We start from the raw sequence: 12,173 nt of genomic DNA on the forward strand, positions 1-12,173 counted from the left end.
GTAATCCCTCCCCCCACACACACACACACACACACACACACACTAGTGATACGTTGACTCTTATGGTACTCCACTGAATTTCTCAGTCCAGTCACCACCCGACTCGTCGCTCCAGCAGAAAGAGCGAGTGGAATAATCCCAAGGTCATTCATGTGTTGGCTCATAAATAGTTCAGCTGGTGTTGATATTTATTGTCTCTATTAATGGCCGTCTGCAACGCTGCAGCCTCTGAATGGCTCATGTCTTTATTTTTATTTACAACCTGAGAGGCGTTAAGTGGTACTAACCTGGGGGTCGCCTCAGTAAATGATGTTTTGACGTGTGAATTAATCGATCTCCTCTGCTGGGCTAAATGATCTTTATAAGAAATGCAATATTTCTTCATTTTGACCCATATTTAAGGAAAGGTTATCCGTCATTCCCCCGTTAGTTCACAGTTCACTGCTTGGTTGCATGTCAGGTCGGAGGAAGTGGGCTCTCCATGTTGTGTGCACTGTAGCAAGGTGGCCTCTGATTGGTTACCATTTGCTGATGGTTTTTGATATAGAAAAAAGGCTCACTGCTCTGGGCACCACTGTGTCAGGGGGCGTCATTCTATTAATTATTTGCAGAAAGGAACTGAGTTAGTCATTTATGTCAGCAGGTGCTGCAGCCTGCCACAAGAAATTGTTTGCTAAACCAAAATGAATTTTTTATGCTAAATGTTCACTATGTGCACATAGTTATGAACTCCTTTGTATCTTCAGCACTCGAATACAACAGTAGATGAAGAACTACCACGGCATTGTAGAAGAGAAGCTATGACAGCTGGACTGAAGTGGTTTTGCTGTTTTATTCTTTTATTCTGAAACCTAAACGCTGCTGAAAGCTGAGGTTGAAAAAGCATCGCTGCTGTTGGCCAGACGCTTTACGTGTTGCTTCATAGAAAATACTCTGACATATATTTGAGACAAGTCGGATGTTGATGATGTTTATTCAGATTATGTACAGTATCTCCATGTAAACTGCCTTTTTGTGTGAAACTAAAAATGGGGGAACATGGAGGTTCGCCCAGGGCACCATTCCTGCTAGAACCGCCTCTGTGTTTTGCTACTTCTGCTGTTTGAGGATGAAATTATTATTATTAAAGGTGAATGATCCACTGACATGACGGACTGCAGAGATGGAAACCTTCAGTCAGTCTCTGGGTTTCTGTGTGCTAAGCTAGCTAAGCTCAGGTTAATCAGTTTCACTCCTCCATCAGCCTCCCGCCGCTCCCGAACCTCCTGCCCCGACTTTAACATCACCGAGGACAGAGTCATAAACGGGACTCTGTTCTGAGCAGAGCGCTACCTGTTTAAATCACACGCCACTCGCCACTATGAATATCAATGAGCTTCGTCAACTTCCTGCCAAGAGGCGGCGACCGCAGAGGCCTGAATACAGATCAGATGTTAAGTCACACTTTTATCTCTGCTGTTTCACCTCTGTCCTCCATTAAAGGCTCCATTAACACAAGTGAGAGGAATAAAAGCTGCACTATAGTGGACACATGTTGAAGTAAACGTGTTTTAGTATTCTGAGCTGATGCCAGGCTCTTAAACGCTGCTGTTACATGACCCAACCGTGACTGTTCTCTCATCTGATGCCACGTTCTGCTTTACCTTCTGTGTCAGCTAGAGGTCAGCAGCTAATATATTTGGGTTGTGTTTGACCTCATGTCTCATGCTGCATGTGGTAGAAGCAGATAAAACATCAAAAATCCTTTTTATGGTTTATTGCAGCTCAGTTTAAGGGCAGGGATGATTAATTCTCATACTTGTTCCACAATGTCATGGAGGAAATCCCAGCTGTGCTTTTAAAATCAGAGCAGGGCACATTTAAACCTTAATAAAAATAAAATTATTTACTTTATAAGCTGAATTTCTTTTTGTACTCCTCTGGCAAAATAGTTTATATGTGTAACAGGTGGAGCAGCTGGTGCCTGGAGTTCAGGGTTCAAATCCCAGCCTGGATGTTTTATGCAGCAACATTTCCCAGTCTGCAGGTTTAGCGTTAGCATGCAACAAAACTGGTCAGAAAGAACCAATCAGAGGTCATGGAGGGGTCATGCAAGGGGAGCAAAAACTGGCTCTTGATCTGACCCAACAGAAAATGTCAGTTAATTTAAAAACTGGAGTTTAGTCCAACTCCAGTCCACTTGTCTAAAAAGTCCAGGTTCGCTTGGGGAGGTGTGAATGAATCAAACTCTGGTCCGCCTACAAACCTCGGGCTGGGTTCAGTTGAAGTGAACTCTGGTTCGGTTTGAATGCATGTGTGAATGTCAGGTGGACTGGAGACTGCTCTAAAAGCAGGAAGTGGACTACAGCGCAGGGCATTCTGGGTAAATACAACCAAAGCTAACATGTTAGCCTAGTGCTAGCAGGAGAAATGGGTCCTGGTTTTTAGCCACAGACTAGTGAGAAATCCTCCAACCGCTAAAATCTGACGCCTACATTTTAGTTTCCATTTATTGAAGAAGGAAGTTGCGCTCAGTGTCTTCAGAGGTTTTTGTGTCGTTTCCTTCATTAGTTCTTGGTGCAGCGCCTCCTCAGGCCAGGAGGGGAACAGGTTTCTCAAAGAACTTGGTTGGTTTGACTCAGAGCAGAGAGAAAGAGAACTACAGCAAATTGGAACAAATGTTGCCACGTTAACCCAATAACCTGAGTCTACTGGACATTCTTAGAGGTCCCAGGTACCACAGCACACCCTCAGAGTCTGGAGTCTGAGCCTGTTACTGGGCAGGTGGTCATAATGTTATGCCTGAAGGGCTCAGAAGCGTATGTGATATTTTCCTAAGCGGCCAGCAGAGGGCAGTGTCTCCTCATTCAGCGCTTTGACTGTTCCGTCCTGCTGGCAGAGATCTGCTGCTCCAACTGAGCCTAATGTCGGACAAATCAACAGAATCCCAGCGTCTGTCCGCCGGATAAAGCCAGAAAGTCTCTGGTGTTTGAGACCAGCTGGACAGACCTGCTGCTAATGTCCCTCTGTTAGAAACCAGAACTCCACTTTAATAACTCTTTATCCCTGATAACATTATTTTACATGCAGTGTTAGAGATACAGGACTGGCACAAAAATTGGTCCTTATTTGTGCTTTTCTTAAATACTTTATGACACTGATCATGTCCTGAAAAGCAAATCTAATGAAGCAAATAAAAAAGTTCCTCATGCAGGTTTATTACACAGTGAGTGGTGCACTTCAAACGTTTATTTCTGTTCATTCTGGCTTCCAACTTTTTCAAAGTTTGAATATTAAATTAGACCAAAGAAAAAGCAATTTTGATATAGAAATGTTTTGTTGTTGGAAAAAACTGCTGACTTGGCAGTTCTCTGACAGAGGATAAACTACAAAATGTTATCATCAAAGAAGCTCTTCATAAGATGCTGTATCCTAAGCATATTAATGGAAAGTTGTGTGGAAGGAAAAGATGCACAAACAAGGATATTTGCAACTTTGAGAAGACTTTGAACATTTCTACTGTGCAAATTTTACTCAGAACATGATAATTTTGTACTTTTGAAATTAAATACTGAAATGTAAAAATTTTATAATGATGGTCTAAACAATTCAGATTGTAGCGAAAATTAAAGGGGAAGCAACATCTAAAATCGATTTTTGAGTTTTGCATCATGTTATAAAGTTATTTCTGGAGCATTGCTTTGATTCTTTCATTCATGTTTGATTAATCCTTTAATCTCCATGGCAACCATTCAGCTGTTCAAAACCCCTGAGTGGACCTAGCCCGGCTTCAGGACGCAGTGTCCAAGCTTCCTGAGCTCCCGCCTCCCTGGTGACTCCTTCAGACTAGCCAGCAGCAATTAGCAAAAACCACTGAGCTCATTATAGGAGCTACTTCTCAATGTAACGCTGGTAAAATAGAGAAGCCATGTTGTGATGACTTCCTGAAGGCGGAGCTTCAGAAGGAACAGGAAGTTCTTAAAGAGACAGCGGCCCAATTTCAAGGTTTTAAATTACAAAGTCAAATTTCTTTTAAGTCATATTTGATATATACAGCATTTTTATAACAACTGAAGGGAACATAGTTACTTGATTGTGCTATAAAATAGGAAACAGATAATACTGTCTCTTTAGTAAAACAGAGATGTTTTCTATTTTATAGTTTCTAAAACTGGCGAATAAATTTATCCAATAAGATCGTAGCTGGACGGACCAAAGATGTGCAGGAACGACACTGAATGTGCTTTCAGTGTGTGTGTGTGTGTGTTTATGCATGGTGGGCGTGTGTGTGTGTTAGCTGGACTGATTGAAGTGCACTGGGGTGTTTCAGTCCTGGAATATGACCGTCTCCTGGTGAGGAGGGTTTTTCTGCTTAGACTCGTCTCTAGCTGGCCTTCATCATTTTCCCAGGGAGTCATCCTCTCCCCTCCTCAGGGCACCAATCAGACTCAGTGAGAACAAAAAGCAAAGCACTGCACATAGATACCAGCATTGATTTCACACCAGATCAAATCTGTTGCTTTATTTTTTTAACTTGCTTTCTGTGTAAATCAGGTTTCTATGCAGAAAAGTTCAGATGAACAGAATCTGGAGGGTTTTCTGTTTGAGTCGGTTGTTTTCCCACACAGACGGGAGCCGGGTCCGAATGTTGATGGCTGTTTGTCAGACAGCGCCGCTCTCTGCTCTCCATCGATCCGCCCAGCAGTCTTTGTTCAGACAGCAGTGACAGATAACTGGGAGCTGCAGGCTCAGCGTGACTCAACATGGCGCCAGCTTCAACTTTCCTGACCATTAAAAACCAGCTTACTGTGATCTCCCTGCTTCAGAGCACTCATCCGTTTCTCCCTGTGCTTTTTCACTGTAAAGTTTAAATCCACTCTCGTTCTTTAACGACTCGGTAAGGTCGGGTTTGTGTTGGGGTTCAGGGAGGAGCCATGTTGGAAATCCTAAAAGTGCTGCACAGTAAGCCAGGAAGCAGCGTGATCTCTGAACCACAGGCGCAAATCTTCCAACTTACTGTCAGACTTTCCGCTTCGCACTTAATCTGGGCAGATTGGCCTGGATTAAAACAGCAAAGGTTCTTTGAGTTTTAACAATAGAGCCATCATAAATCCTTTCAGATCTTTTTCCACTTTTTTACAGTATATATCTATAGAAGATGATTGAAAAAAGACTCAAGAAAATCAGATTTATGATTTTTTTTCCAAAAGTAAATAGTTTTTCAAGTGGCCCAAATCTTCTTCTGTTTGTATCCTGTGAAGTTCAACTAAAAAACAAACATTTTAGAGGAAAAACATAAATGAATGAAAGCTGCAGAAACCGGGTTGAATGAATGTGGACGCCCTTGGGCTAAAACTTTACTCTTTATTCATTTCCAATTTTCAGATTTTTAGGTTTCAGCATTATGACGTAACGATAATTTGGCCACTCTGCCTTGCAAAAGGTTCCCCAAATATATCAGATTGTAAAATCTCTTGTCTGTAGTTCCTCTCAGATAAAAACCAAAACAAATGGATCCATAAGGTCATAGCTGTTCTGGGCCGGTTCTGACTGTATAGGCTCTTTTTTTCCAAGTTCTGAAATTTTCCTTGTGTGACATCATAAAACATCTGAAGAAATCATCCAAAATATCAGGAAGAGGATTGTGAATCTGTAAAAGTTTGTTCGTCTTTGGGTGGATTATTCAGACGCCCGAAGGTTTTATATTAATCTGTTTAAGCTATTTTACACAGAGGAAGAAGCCGTTACTCCAACAGCGACATAAAAGTCAGAATGCAAATGCACTTAGAGACAAAGTCCGCAAATCAAAAGAGGATAAATCTGAACACCAACCAAAGATAATAAACCAAACCACAGAGATAAAAGAAAGAAGAAACTAAACACAAAGGAAATAAACTAAACAGCCCCAGTGAGCGTCACAGAATGAACTGAACATAGAATAACGATAATAAACCACAAATGATGACAGCTCAAATATAATAAAAAACAGAAGCACAGGAGGGACTGGTGCACTTCCCAAACCAGATGGATTCATGAGGAAAAGAAGAGCTGAAGCAACATCTGAAGACGTCATGCAGGAAGTTAAAGCAGCTGAGTTTTCAGAACCAATAATGGCTCCAAAGCACAACGGAAAGTCAGCTACACAGCGACTGGAGGACGATAAAGTCATTCATTCATTTGTTCTTAAACAGAGGACATCACAAGACAGTAAACTATACTAAATTCAATTAGACTTTGATTAGAGTCCAAATCTAATCAATAACCTATAACTCATAAGAAACTATCATAAAATAATCAGTGTTTTCCTCAGGTAGGATGCTGCAGATCTGACCTCTGACCCTCTGATCTGAAGAGCCGCTCTGAGGTGACAGGTTTCACCATCACATGACACACAAACATTTTCCATGCATTGTAACATTTCCAATCTGTCCCAGTCAAACCCAACCAGACACTTTCTCCCCTCGAGTTTTACATTTATATCAGGATTTGTCATGGCTTTCAAACCCTGCTCCCTGAATTTTGATCACAGGATTTATTTCTCTGCAAGAATAAATGTGAAAAAGTCTAGATGGATATGTATATATGCTGTGTGACAGGAAATCTATGCAGGACACATCTACTGCAGAAATCCTGTCTGATGTCTGAGGCCGACTCGGAGTCAGCGGCGCTGCTGAGTGAAAGGTGCTGAAAAGGTTAGACTTCTGATTTGGGGGTTTTCTTGCTTGAAGCTTCACATTTCTCCAACTATATAATAGATCTTCTTGTTAAAGGTTCAGTCTTTAGTGTCTTGGTCACTACTGGAAGTTTCCCTGTATCTGTGCAGACCATACTTAGCCTATTTTAGATTATGTAATATATAAGATATAATAATAAGAAACATCCACTTACATGTCACTATTTCCACATCATTTGTTCCAGTATTGAAAATATTTACAGTTCTACTCAGAATAAGAGTGAAAAGTATAATCTGGGGTTCTCTGGAACATTATTCCAGCCTGTGACTCAGTGCTGATGTGTTTTATTGACGGTTTTCATTCACGTCCAGCTTAGCGGTGATTGGCTCCAACAGGGAGGAAATGTTCTGCTCCTTTCACAGTCCATATTTCCTCTTCAGTTTTCAAACTGCTTTTGGTTCCTTTATTCTGTCTTCACTTGAATTCTGCAGTTTTATATAAAACATGTTAAACAATCAAACTTTTGTCCAGATTTTCTTCCAGTTAAAAAAATCTCGACACAGTTTGGGGAATCTTTGGGGTAAAAACTTCATCATCTGATTTAGCAGCCATTATGTTCAAACACATGTATTGAGATGAAAAAGAGTAAACTGGAGCCCAGAAGCCTTTGCATCGTTTCTGTGCTGCTCCTGCTGCAGGTTGACTTTCCTCCGCAGCTTGCTAGTTGTCATGTATGAGCAGATCACGTCCTGTTGACTTAGAGACGTTTGTGTGGCAGACGGATTAATTGCTGGTGCAGCTGTTCGTTTTTGTTAAACCATGGAAATGGTGTCAGCTCATTTAGAAAGAGATGCAGAGACAATCGGTTGGTTGAATCAGCAGGATTCAGGTGAAACAGCAGCTTAGACCAGGCCTGTGGTGTTTTATTGATTTAATTCATTAACTTGTTTATAACTTTAGACAGTGTTTCCAATGAAAATATCAGTCAGGCTGTTTCAGTCTCCTTTGCCTGAACAGGATTATTCCAGTATGTTGGTCGTCATACAGCATTCCTACTGGAGTGGCAAATTGTTCTGACGCTCCTTTATGCATCTGACTTAAAAGATACAAATCACACAGAGATAGAATGAAAATGAATTTGTTTAAGGCAATATGTGCTTTATACATCTCTGTCCTTCTAGTTTCAAGCTCTTTCACGTTTTTCTCTCCATCTTTCAGATTAATTTGCAACGAGACGTAAAAATTTTGTCTCGCTGCTCCAGAAGAACGCGCCTAAACTCTGAAGATTTGGCTTTTCATCCAGTCAGTCTTCTTTCAGGCCCAGATATGATCATACATGGTCTTAGTTTCCAAAAGAGCTTCCAACTTGTTTTTCATCTCAAATAAAAATAAAAATGCACATTATTCATTCCTCAACACTAACATGCCCTGATAAAATCAAACATGTTTATTTGTTTTGTAATGAAATGCAGACTGAAAAATCTTTCCATTATTTGTCAGCCTGTACAGAGATTATTACGTTCTGATGCACATAAACAGAAATAAGAACTGTTCACATTTCAAGGTAAATAGAACATGAAGAATCAAAGGTACAATAAATATGAATACATTCATAAGACGTTTCCATGTGCTCTTTAACCTGTTTTTTAGCTGGCTGTGAAGAAGCAGCAGCAGGAAGATCAGGTTTCAGCAGATCTTTGATTCTTTCATGTTTTTCTTCTTCTCTCTCTGTGGTCATGTTCAGGATCTCAAGCACTGGATTGAAAACACTGGTTTGTTGTTGAGTTGTCTTCATGTTTCTTTAAAGGAATGAATACATGGGCATCTTAATAAATTAGAATATCATTGCACAGTTATTTTATTTCAGTCATTCAATTCAAAAAGGTCTGACTCATTAAACTGAAATATGCTGTAAATTCTCCCAAAGTCATCAATTTGAAAGTATCCAAGGATTTCAATGGAAAGTTAAGTGGAAGGAAGCAGAAAAAGATGCATGAGGAACAAGTCCACCTCTGCATTCAGAGACGATATTAGTTGCTGCTGTAAGCAGATCGCTGCTGTCTGACGGGAACGTTCTTCTTCTGTGCGAACGGGAAACATAAACCGTTCACTTGGAAGTCTGATTGTGGTCACATTTATCAACAACCAGGCAGGAAAAAAACTGAAGAGTGACAGCTGAGGTCCATGTCTTGTGAATCTCTAATAAACTCTTGACTGAGGTTTGCATCACTTTCCTCTCAAGGCTGAGGTTATCCATGCTGCTTCTTCAAGCTTTTTCTTCCACTTAACTTCCTGTTAGTATGCTTGGATATAAAGCAATCTATTTGGATTGGATCATCATGTCTGGTTCCTTGCTAACATCTTACTTTAGTGCAAAGAGTCAGAAGCCAGCTGTTTTGCAGCAGAGACTCAGGAACCATGCAGCAGCAGTTTGGCCTTTTCCTGCAGAAAACCATCAGCAGTTTATCTCCACTGGTCTTCACCTTTTTACTCCCAATTACAACAGCGGCTCAAAGCGGGTTCTCATTTAAAGTTCTGGATCAGATCAAATTAAACTGGAGGCTTGACTCATTTTTTTAGTGGCTGAAAAACTTTAAAAAGTTTTGAGCAGAAACTGTGGTTGGGTTTAGGAAGGCACTTTGGTCAAAGTCGCAACACAAACCCACATAAAGGCTCAGAAACTCAGAACCAAGCAAAGGAAAACCCGAGTGTAAAAGTTCAGCTGCAGTCCGACGCAGCAGATCCCTGTTTGTGGTTTCATGGTTTCATTTCTCTGCTTGTGCTTATTAATGGAAGCAGAACCTCACAGAAAATCCATCTAAAAACTGAAAGTTTCCGACTTTAACATGATCATCCAATCATCAGCAGAAAGCAAAGAAAACAACGTTCTGTGTTAGGAAACCAGGCAAAGATCCATTTTAACGTTCAAACTGCTGCATATTTAATATTTGCAGTTACAAGAGCAGTAAATTGGAGTAAATCAAAATAAAACATTTAAGCTCTCTTTAAATGTTTTACTAACCTCAACAAAGTGCCAGTTCCTAAACGTAACCTCGAAAAGTTTCTGGAGGCTGAAGGGATTATAATCTCTGAACCAAACAGATTTATTTACAGAGAGGCGAAATCTCAAAGTGTCATTTTTTCTGTGTTTAATATTTTGATGGATATTTAAGCAGATCAAAAATACATAATTATTTTTAAGGTCCTGAGTAAAATAGCTTTATCTATGAATTGCTTGCAATCTGCAGCTCCACCACTAGGTGTCACCAGAAGTTGATTTTGAACTTTTCTCTTGTTTTTTTTATGTTCCTGTGACCTAAAAACTGAAAATCTTTAAAACCACATATTGACCCAAAATTAATAAAATTCTCCAAACTCAACATAAAAGTTTTGTATGTTCCGTTTGAAAGTTGATTGAAATTAAGATTTAAATGATATTTTAAATAAAACTATACTTGTACATTTAAATATCCAGACAATTTTACATTGTTTGCTTAGTCATTACCTCGAGTTTTAAGTCATTACAAGTCAGTGATGTATGAACTGGAAAATGAGACGAAATTATATTTTTAGATGATATCTTTTACATATGTCTCAAACATTTCTGACCTCACTCCATATAAAATCTGCATTTGGCCCTTGAAGTGAAACAGCCGCCGCTAAAAGTCCTCCTGAGAAGTTTTTTCATGTATATGGATGGATTTTATTAGAATATTGATAACTATTACAGGTTAAAGAGATGCATAAAAACCTTGAATAATATATGATAATCATGCTGTTTCCTATAAATGTCTCTAGCTCAGTCTCATCTTTCTTCAGCTGTTGTCAAACACAAAGCCTGGTGAATTCATCATGGATGAATTTCAGCTCCAGCTCGCTTCAAAATTCGTTTTCTCAATAAACAGTTCAATAAATGACTCAAATCCGTGTAAATTAAACTAATTATTAATAAAGATTTTATAGAAGTTGATGTGAAATGCTTCACTTGTTCCATAAAAGCATTTATAGAAGGATGAAAACAATTATGTTGGCTTTACTGAAATTTTGGCTCTTCCCAAAAACATGAGAGCTCATTCAGTCTTTAGGTCCAGGAGCTGGAAACAGCCGCAGACTTTGAACGTTTCTTGTTCATTTCATGCACTTTTTATTAGGAGTCAGAAACAATCCGATCATCTGGATGGTTTATGGTGCAGCATGATGTGCATGAAGCCGTCGTCCAGCCTCGAACCCGGCTCCAGTCTGACTCCTCCCATCTTTATTCCGCTGTGCTGCTGCAGGTTGGCTGCGCAGCGTGACGTGACGTGGTGAAGCTGGTTAGCAGTTTGCGGCCTACAGCGTTGTGTAAATGTAGACGAAGATGATGACGACCAGGTTGAGAATAGTTCCTATGATGCCCAGCATGGCCAAGATGCTCTCCTCCTTACTTTCCTTGTCTTGGGTTCCCTTTTCCTCATCACTGCAGACAGCGTTTACCATTTTCCCCGCAAAAGTCTTCAGTTTTTGTCTCGGACCGATCTGGAGCAGAAGCATAAAAAAATCCGTTAAACACAAATCCTGTTTAGGTGAGTGGGACTGATTCTTTTTAAATGCAGACTGACTTTGAGGTTTGAATGGTGACGAGTAAATAATTAGAATATTTTAAAAAATCCAGATAACTGCATATTTACAACAAGCAAATGCTAAGTTGCTAGCTTTTTCCACTTTATTGTAACGATTATTACATACAACTCAAAAAAAGAACAAATACATTCATTTGGGGTAAATGCTATTTAAAACGTTGTTCAACCCGGTTGTATGAGTTTGCACCCGTTAGCATTAGCATCAGCACCCAGTTTCCTTTGGAATGATTCTGTTAGCATCCCACATCCTGACTTGGTCATATTTAGTTTACAAACTAAATATATATACTGTATAGTTACTAAACAGTTTTGAGCTAACAGCTTGCCAACAAAATATTTTGCTAGCTAACTCAATATTAACTTGTTTAGTTAACAAGCTTGTTAACCTGGTTCCAAGCTAACCTGGTTAGCTAACCCGGTTAGCTTTTAACGGGGTTGGCTAACTTATTTACTTTTTAAATAAATACGTACTTGTTAATTACTTATTTACTTAACAAGTATTCACTTTATACTTGTTAAGCTACTTAGCTTAACACTAAATACGTAACAGGCTAAGTATTTGGCTTGTTAACTAATTTATTTAGTAGCTACTTAGCTAAATTAAATGTGAGTTGCAACATGTTGTCAGCTAAATATTTAGCTTATTAACTAAGATAACAGCTAATATTTAGTTAGCAAACGAAATATTTAGCTCCAATCAAAATAGTTTGGAGCTAAATATTTGTCCATCCATCCATCCATCTTCTTCCGCTTATCCGAGGTCGGGTCGCGGGGGTAGCAGCTTCAGAAGGGAGGCCCAGACTTCCCTCTCCCCAGCCACTTCTTCTAGCTCCTCCGGGGGAATCCCGAGGCGTTCCCAGGCCAGCCGAGAGACATAGTCCCTCCAGCGTGTCCTGGGTCT

At 39.8% G+C, this 12,173-nt stretch overlaps 1 long non-coding RNA gene across 1 annotated transcript in view; it reads left to right on the forward strand.

Annotated features, from left to right (window-relative positions):
• Positions 1-12,173, forward strand: part of LOC116709632 (uncharacterized) — a 35,123-nt gene that overhangs the window by 3,746 nt on the left and 19,204 nt on the right. The window contains exons 2-3 of the long non-coding RNA XR_004336918.1: positions 6,290-6,343; positions 6,576-6,671. This is a non-coding gene — a long non-coding RNA (uncharacterized LOC116709632). The remainder of the gene's footprint in view (positions 1-6,289; positions 6,344-6,575; positions 6,672-12,173) is intronic.

The sequence above is a fragment of the Xiphophorus hellerii genome, chromosome 19 (assembly GCF_003331165.1).
Source record: "Xiphophorus hellerii strain 12219 chromosome 19, Xiphophorus_hellerii-4.1, whole genome shotgun sequence".
Classification (NCBI taxonomy): Eukaryota; Metazoa; Chordata; class Actinopteri; order Cyprinodontiformes; family Poeciliidae; genus Xiphophorus; species Xiphophorus hellerii.